Source organism: Hetaerina americana, unplaced genomic scaffold, assembly GCF_022747635.1.
Source record: "Hetaerina americana unplaced genomic scaffold, ioHetAmer1.1.p SCAF_111, whole genome shotgun sequence".
NCBI lineage: Eukaryota > Metazoa > Arthropoda > Insecta > Odonata > Calopterygidae > Hetaerina > Hetaerina americana.
Genome location: NW_027286193.1, coordinates 512418 through 522380, shown reverse-complemented (window position 1 = coordinate 522380; position 9963 = coordinate 512418).

Sequence of the window (9963 nt, the reverse complement as noted above, 5' to 3'; positions counted from 1 at the left end):
TCAGTTGGCAATTTGTAAATGCCATTTCAACATCATAGGCTAACATTTTATTCACTTTTTTGAGGGTTCATTTTGGTATAAAGGCAGTTTCTTTGTTAGAGTTTAGTCTGCAAACCATGCCATTTTATAGGTGCTTTGGGCTGAAACCATCAGATAGCCCAGAACTCTGACTTCATCATTTCTTCCTCCTTAAGGTATTTCCCAGTAGTTCCCTCTCAATCTACCAATAGCGATTACTCATTTGTTTTCCTTTCTGTCCACCCTACCTTCTCAAAAGCCACATTTCAAAAGTGTTTCAATAATCATGTTTCTGAGTTATGTGAAATTAAAGCTGAAAGATCCAGACACTAAAATTATTAAAGGCTTGTTATATGATGAGGTTCACTGTCTGAAGTGCCAACCTAGCCATACCTTCTATATTGGACATTATACCACAACCCTTCATATTAGAATCAATAACAACCTCAAGGCTCACTCTAGAATTATTCCAATTGGGATACTTCCAATGCCCAAAAAAGCCCCAGAAAACTATAGTTCCTTTGATAAATACTATAATATCTCGATTTTAATATCCTTCTCATCCCTAGACCCTCAACTTAAACATAAAATAACAGCTGACTCATTGATTCTTTAAATACCAAGGTGTAAATGTTTGTTTCCCTCTAATCTCAATTTTAAGTTATGTTCATCTTCCATCTGCAGAATGAAATAATGCAACTTTGGAAGGCTCATGTAATTGTAAATGGATATTAACTGAATACCAATTAATGCATATATGGCTACCATTGAACATTCACTTCCTTCTGGGACAAATAGTGCCTTGGCAGAATATTTATGGAAGATATTAGAATGCAGATGATTGATTGATGCCTGGGCTCATATCTGTTTGTATAACTCTACCATATCTACAGGTGAAATCATTATATTAATGTTAAAAATTTATTTATTTGTTATGATTTACCTGTCATTTTCAATGAAGACTTTTGTTAAATTTCGTGTAATAATGTCTTCACTGTATTATTTTACACAAGCCCAAACTCTAATTATGGATATCCATTGAATAAATATTTAATAGAAAATAAGTCAATTTTTATTAACATATTCTAAGAGAAGTCCTGTTACATTAATTTGTGAGGGTAAAAATATTAAACTGTACTGTTTGCATCCATAGCAAGTGTTTTCAACTTGCTTCCAAGTTGTAGTTGATGTGTCATTAAGCTTGTTTTTAGAGTGGAACTGTTGGAACCTAAATAATAAGTAAGAGAAATGTGTCATTTGAGTTTGATTTCATTATGGATTATTTTAAATATTCCCATCTCAGTTCACCTTTTTTTCTTCGATAAATGTTTTTTGTTTGAAAGTGGGAAATGTCCTTCCTTTTCCTCTTTCCTGTTCTTAGATGGCATCCTCCATCATTTATTAGAGAAGGAGGATGAAATTGCATGACCACTGGAAGACAACGGTAGAATATTGACAGAAATTGGAGGCTTTGAACAGTGCCTTTGCACACATTGCAGCTTTGCAACCTCGAGTGGAGGACCTGGAGGCTCAACTCCAGTGGAAGGTGGCCACAGAAAGGAAACTACAAGAGAGAGTGAAGTATTTTTCTGAGAATTTAGAAAGGGAATGCCATCAGAATGAGTAGCTTGTCCTGGAGAACAAAGTGTTGGAGTGGAAGATTAATGAGAACAGTTAGCCAATGGCATCCTACTCTGGGCAATTGGACATGTCATCACCTATGACTTGCTCTATGATGGCATCCTCCAGTCCTAGCAGCGATCCTCGTGGTATTTCCCCAATGGCAATTGTACTTGGAAGCCCTGATTGACCACCCAACTTTATGTTTCTAAGGTTTTCAACTCGACTATCACCAAAATCCTCATTTTCTGATATAAGCAGGACAATTAAGCTAGAGGAGGAAGAGGAAGATATGAAGGACGATGAAGAGGAAGAAGAGACAAAGGTGGGAAGAGGTAAGGCCATCTGCCATCTCCAGCACCATACCTCCCCCCTCAACCTCCTGGGAGCTGACTTCCCTGGCCAACTCTCCCTCTCTTACCTTGCCCACATCCTCCAACCGTAGCAGCTGGGTGTTCCACAAAGGGATCCTGCCTTTATCCCCATCAGAAGCCACCCCCAGATGAGCCTCTACTTCGGTCCTCCTTGCCAAGTAGACTCGTCCCAAGAGGGGTAAGCTGGCCGGGCATGGGATGGTCTAAACCTCATCCCCTTTCACCGGACACTGCCCCGTGGTGACCTTGTCAGGGGGTGACATCACTACTGTTATAATTACCAGCTGAGGTCCGTGACTTGCCCATCCAACTTACTTATCTCCTTCACCAGGTACACTGTGTCCACAGACTCAGTTTCTTGATGCAGAAGAGGCATCTGCTGCAGCTGGTGCCTGTCTGGCAAGCTTAAGATCTGGAGGGGTACCAGGGTGCCTGTTCCCCCCAAGGTGCCTTCCCAGGAGGAAGTGCCCCAGCCAGGAAGGTGGCTGATGGGGCTGAAAAGGGAGAGGGTGGAGGTAGGTCAGGATAGGGACATGGGCTGCTCTCACCTCTCTGAGGAGAATCCACCAGCACTGCTGTCCAAGCCACCCACGCCCTCAAAGAACAGGAGCCATTTACCTTTCTGTGAGTTCAGTGACCACTTTTCTGACCAATTGTCTTCCAAGTTCCAGATGAACAGAATGAGTCTCAACTGCTCTAGCATGGAGATCTTGCTGGAGATACTGAAAAAGACCCCTAGGGCAACCACTCCCGAACAGCCAGGGCCCGTCCAAGGGTGGACCAGGGGATGAAATGGCCCGCAATGTTAAGATTCACCACTACCACCTGAGGCATGTGCTGTCCTTCCTGTGCACCCACCCGCACCTCTCCATCAAGGAGTCAGCCAGAGAGATGATGATCTCTGATGAGACACAGGGCAAGTTGGAGGAGAGGAGGAGGAAAAGAGGGGAAATGAGAAGTTGCTAGAGGACTGTGTGAAAGTGATGAGAATCTTCTCATCAACTCCATACCAGTAGTACCAGCAGGATCCCCAGCAGTGCCAGGTCATCATCTGCTGAGGCGGCAGTCAGGTCAGAGGTCATTCATGTTGAGGAGCAAAGGTATAAAGGGAATAATGAGATATAGAGGTACACCAGGATGAACCCACCCCTGGCACCAACTTGCTCAAGTTGGGTCAGGAGCAGCTCCTGCCTTCTTCTACACTGGACTCTAGCCACTTGGCCCATATGGACTCCTCCAAACTTCAAGCTCCTCAGCTGGTCTGAGGAGTTAGAACTAATGCCTTCATAATCATAGGTGTGAAAGAGACGGGCAGAAGTATGTCCTACCGTTTGCTGGTAAATTGGTTTCTTAAAACAATAGGGCTGATTTTAAAGAGAAGACAAAATTACATACCATCCATTCAAAGAAGTTTCAAAATTGTGTTTAGAGTACAAGAGGGAGAGAGAGATGGAGGGGGTGATTTTCTTTCCCAAGGTATATCCCAGCATCTTCTCACACCCCTTCCTCTACCTTCCTCAATCCAAGGCTTCACAGTAAATAATCTTTTTTTTCTAGGTCAGTATATGCTACTTTTTTTCATTTGATTCACATGCATAAGGTGAATAAATATTCCATCTAAATAACATGTCATTAAAGCTTTAATCATTTATTTAAAAACCTGTGTGGCTATGTCTTAGATGGACCCTGGCATTACAAAATAATGAGCCCTGAAACCCTGATATTCGTGATATTATATTTAAGGATGAACAAAATGGTGAATGAAAATGTTTATAAAAGCATAGTTTTCATAGACCTATGAACTGATAAATTATTATCGGTAGAAGTGCATATATGATCGACACCCTTGATCATCATTCTGGCTAAATACCGAGTTCTCATAAGCAGAAACAAATTGATAGGATTTACCACCTTTACAGGACATAATAAATAATGAGTTCATGCAGGAAAATAAGAGAGTAACATTTGTAACATATGATAGTGACATAAGATTGGAATAAGATATAAGGCAGAGTAGACAGGGTGATTAGGTCCAAGACCACAGTTTATGGACAAGAAATCACCACATGAAGAAAGGCATTGAGTTCTGCAGGTTAAAGTTGAGGATTAGCTATTACTTATTCCTAATTATGACACAAAAAAACATAGGTATGCATGAAAATTGCCAGGTGACTCAGATAGGACTGAGTGAGATAATTATTACTGAGGTTTAAGAAGAATTAGGCATTAAAAATTAAATAATAAATTAACACAAATGAAACTAGTATAAAAACTATTGTATAAATGCTGACTGAGGCTATGGAAAGTCGACAGAGTAAGGGTGGAATTGATACACTATACAGTAATGCAGACTGATTGTCATTTGTCCAATGTCATTGGCTTCCTGCTCCTATTATACTTTCGGGGAGAGATTATTGGAAGGGAGAGGGGGTGAAGAATTGAATCAATTTGTACAAGTGCATTAAATAATAAATTTATTTTCCACAAGAATGTGTATTATTTTATGCTGGAATATGTATGATCAGTCACCATATTACCTGCCTCTTCATTGTCTGACCAATGACTGCTACCTTCCTGTATTGATGCAACAATTGATGAATGAAAATCCTCTACTGGAGAAATAGAGCATCTAATGGCAATGTCAACCTCCTCTTTAAAACTGATCATGTCATCTAGGATGCCACAGCCCTCTTGTCAATAACATCACTGTCAATCAAGTCGTCAGAATACTCTTTCTCAGTTTCACCAGGAATGTATCGCAAAGCATTAAAATGCCATAATTCATTAACATCCTTACTTCACAATTTCTAAATAGGAGTATCAAGGAAACAAACAAAGATTAAGAAGGGCTGACTACATTATTCACCAAAAAAGCCAATTTTTAGCTCACTGTGCAAGTGTTTATTTGTCATTCGTCAATGAAACATTGAATTTTCTTCTTGACTTTTGAAAAAATCAAAACCATCTATCTTGATTAATTGTCCATAAAATTAAACTCTAATTTCAATGTTAAAATTATTCCATCCTGAAAAAGTGGTATTTTCGATAACATTCAAATGACTGCGCTTGATCGCAGAGACGAGAAAATGCTTTCCCCACTTATTAATCGAGGAACATGTCAGGAAATATTAAATGTTCGCCAAATTTGTCTTTGTTATCAATATCGATCATATTATTAGATACAACTGACCTCTTCTCGATTGGTCATTACGTATTTCCTTGAAGGATAACTTCCCCTCCTGGATGCGATTTTAAAAAACAAACAAATCACTCGGCACATTGACGCTAAAGCAGCCGGAATTCCGTAACCTTCTCCATGCAGGGAGAACACACCAACCAGGGATAATATGCATCATCCACAACCTAATAGACTACGCTATAACCATGTATTAACACCAGACTGCACGTAACTCCTCTCGCCTAAACTTCAATTTACATTTAGAGAACAGTGTTCTGAGTATATAAACCTAATACCAATTCATTTAAGATATCTCACAAACAAAATTTTTGAAACACAAAAAGCAAACAACTGAACTTACTTTGGCATGTATTAAATCCTCTATCGTATGTTCCAACATTTTTTGGAATTTACTATTGTCGCCGAAAACATTGATCAACAGACTGCGACTGTTTAAGCAAAATCTGCAGACTTCATATTCGTGTTTATCGCACATTATGAAGGTTTTAGAGTGCGCCGAATGATTTACTGGACAATCTAACGCTAGAAAAATAATGCAATATGTCAACATTTATTGAACTAGTATTAAAATTTATTAAAACAGTCGATGAAAAGAAGTAAACAAGGTTATAGCAGGGAATTTGCATTTCGTTTGTCAACTGTTACACTAATTTTAGAACTGAGGTTATGCATTGATATGGAAATAAATTATCTTAATCCGATCCCAAATATTTTGGGCTATTTCAATGTAATCTAGTCACTGGGTAAATGAAAAAAAATCAACCCTTTTATACATGTTTATTAGGCGATGAAGCATGACAGGCATTCTTTGATATAAAGTTGAAAACAAAAAAGTAATTACGTCGTAAATGTTCCGTTCATTCATTCGACAGATCTGGGAAATTTCTTAAACACATGATTTAAAGCGAAAGCTAGCGAAATAGACTTATGAACTTACTTTAACATCTATTAAATCCTCTATTTTCTTTCCCAGCATGAATTGTAAATTAGTCTTCTCGCCGAAACATTAATGAGCACTTCACGACTGTTCAAACACTCTCTGCATAGTTAAAATTCGGCTTTATCGGAAATGCTGATCGTTTTCATGTATGCAGAAAAATTGACCTAAAAACAAACTATAGAAGTACAAAGCCATTTTTCAAACATTACTTCACACAGCATTTTAAGTCTTCAACATAGCAATAACACACAAAATACGTAACTCGTCTGCTGGCCACTGGCATTTCGTGCTTCATTTGTTACGAAGTTGTTTTGAATGGAAAGGGAATTGGTTGGTGTTAGAAGAGAGGATCTTATTCCAGATCACTCATGTGAAAACCTTTCTCGCGAATTCACAGATTTAATTCAAGATTGAGTAATGGAAAATCGGAATCCGCCTTTCTTAAGATATTTATGAGCTTTTGTAGTATCCATGAAATATCCATTTGAGTAGACATAGAGATAAATGAAGGAAAACATTTCTGTTCCGTTCTTTCATTTCAAAGATCCGTGTCAAATGATTTACAATAAGCATTGTTTACGATGCAAACATTCAAGATTAACCAATAAAACAGGCATCTAACAGCCGTCGTAAGCCTAGAGTAAAGAAATTATATTATAAGTTCTACTGTCCCGTATTTTTCATTAGGTTTCTTTAAGAATACTCGTCAAAATATAATATTCGATAGTTGGCGTCCCCGTTTCTGATATTCGAAAAATATTGCGACCTATATTCCAATATAGATTGACTTCATGCTAATAGAGAATGACTTCATGCTAATATTATTTATGCATTCATTAACCTAAGGTAAATTTTTTTTTAAATTCCTTCGGATATGATCATACATACTTGTCTAAAATATGTACGTTTTTAGGTGAATATCATATTGTCATAGTCATGAAATCAGTCTCACTTGATGAACTGCTGTAATAGTTATAAACTAGTAATGGGCATAGGAAAATCTGGGAGGTAGAGTATCTTAATATTATGTCATAGAGCCATTATACTATTATCTTGAGATTATGGAAAAATCTGATCGTATGAAATGCATAATAACGAACACCTACCTTTGATTATAGGAAAGTGGGTGGGAATAGTATCTTAGCATTATATCACAGATGAGAAAGAAAGCTATTCCACATACTCTCCATGTCTGCGACTACTATCAGGTGCGCATGGGGATAGAAGAGTCGGTATGAGTAGCTTTAGGAGTATGACTATGACATGCCGTCTCTTCTATTGTCACCTGTCCCGCTAAATGTATAATAGGTGTTCATTGGAGCCTTTTGTAATATGAGTATGGAGGAGGAAAATGCAGGAGGTTAGGCAGACAGGATTGAAAACGGACAGAAATGGGAGGAGTTTAAGAATTGTTTGGGATAAATCCAAAGGATGCATCAGAAATACTTTTTTATGATGGATGAAATCGTTAATTCACTATTATTCCAATGAAAATACATATATACGAACTTATTATTCATTATTAAATTAACACAGAACTGCAATAAAAACTTGGATTTTTAGCATATGTTTACTGATGTAAACAGGTTAGGAAACATCTTAATATTAATTTTTACCCTTTACTAAAAAGGTATAATTATAAATTCACACATGACATTGGATTAGCCTCTTTGTAGTTAACGAAAACCCGGAATTAATTAATTCACATTACTAACGTAATATATTTTGCATACTACTGGGCACAAGGAAAATACAAAAATCTTTGTTTTCAGGAGAAGAACTATCAATTTAAATGGTCTGATTAAAATCATTAAAAACAGATCAATTGAAACTTCCCTTTTTTAATTATATCAAATCCTTTGACTTTTGGCTAACAGTCGTTGTATGTTTAAGAATCCATGCCATGGTAATTTATTAACTCCAACTAAATATACCATATTAAGTAATTCGTGCTTGGTTCATCAACACATTAAAAGTAATTTATGCCATCAATGAGTTCATGAATAATTTTTTCACTATGAATAGGGACGCTTTAAGGAAAATGTTTTATCCGAAAACTCAGCAGTGTTATTAAAGCATCACTTTAATAGGATTAAACTTGTTGGTCAACGTATAAATAATGAATAAAGTATACTCTTATGCTTCGGACAATGAAATATTGCTTTTAAATTGTAATTTATAGGTAACCAAATACTATTTTATTCTCTTGCTATTTCGATAGTTTTATTTGCTGATAAGAATGATTCAACTCAATTAAGTGAGAGATGAAATAATTTTAAGAAGTGGAAATGTATTTGAATTTGGTGATCACATAGGCCAAAACAAAACCAGATCGATTCTCAAACTCCCACTTCGGAATCGATTCAGAACGAACGACTCATCGATACGTAGTCGGCCATTTAGGAATCTATTGCTTACGTGTTTTTAATGTTGACAGTTTCAAGTGTTACGAAGATGCCACGACAAGAAAGTTTAAAGTGTAGATTATGTCTTGGCCGTGGTGGTCGGTTGACAAATATTTTTAGTGAAAACGACGAAGCTGAGCAGTTGGTGCGGGAAGCAATAGAAGAGTTATTGGAATTGAAAGTAGGCCATCATTTACGTGTTTACATTTTCATCAAGACGCGTTTATCGTAATTTTGCCACGAAAGTTTCCCGGTTTTGGGTCAGAGTAGAGTAGTAGTACATGAATAGAGTTCCGTTGAGGGATGATGTGTGGGGTATATTACCTTTATAATCTTGTTTTCGTAGGTAGTGATGGATAGAATCAACCCGTGGTTTATTTGCTATCAGTGCTTTAAAATGCTGACCGATTTCTATATGTTCAAGCAGCAATGCTACGAAAACAATCTCTTATTGGAGAGACAAACGGAAAAGAAGCAGGAAGATAGAAATATCAGTCGCGCAAAGGTGAGTTTTGTGTTTTTATTTCATAATGTTCATAGTGAGCAATGTCCTTGATAACAGTATGGGATAGGGAAAGTAAGGAAAATTGATTGATTGATAAGTGTTCATATTAAATGTATTTCCTCCCTAATGTAGAAATGCCTAAAGGTCTAATGACCAAATGGCAAATACGGAAATGACTTAAAAATTGCGAATATTGTATACATAAGATATGTATGTAGGAAAAAATTGAATACTGAATTGTTTATTAAAGAGCATGCGTAAGATTACTGGCTTTCTTTGATGCGTTTTATTCTGATTACAATTATGGTGTTTTTCATCATTATATCTTAGCATTCATTTTTTATGGTTTGTATAGATAATTAGATATAGATGCATTTCCAATGCATTGCCAAAGTAATTCCTCTGTATTTGGGTATGTTTATTCCTCTCTCAGATTCATTAATGTATTAGTTTTTAAAAGGTGAATTTTTGTACGGAAATATTTCATTTACGTAAACATTGTCCCAAGGGTAGTTTTTTTATTTAATCTTGGGTAAACATACAAAATGCCAAGAAAATTACTAGCATAGAATCCTTATAAAGTTATAGGGTCATTTGTTCAAAACATATTATTTTGAATGATTCCTGATAAAAGAAGAATTCGCATTTAGTCATTGTGGAATCTCTGAGATTTACATTTTCACTTCATATATGACCAATGATAACCTAATATAAATTATCTTTGTTACTTAATATCTTTTCAAAATTCTCGTACCTAATTGTTGAAACTAGCAACAGTCTAGTCATATTTTTTTATTACTGTTCAACTTTTTTAACAAATATTTGTAGATCACAGTGAAAAAGGAGGAGATTGATGTCGAAGAGTCGGAGGTCATTGAAATTCCAGCTAGCAAGGAGGAAGT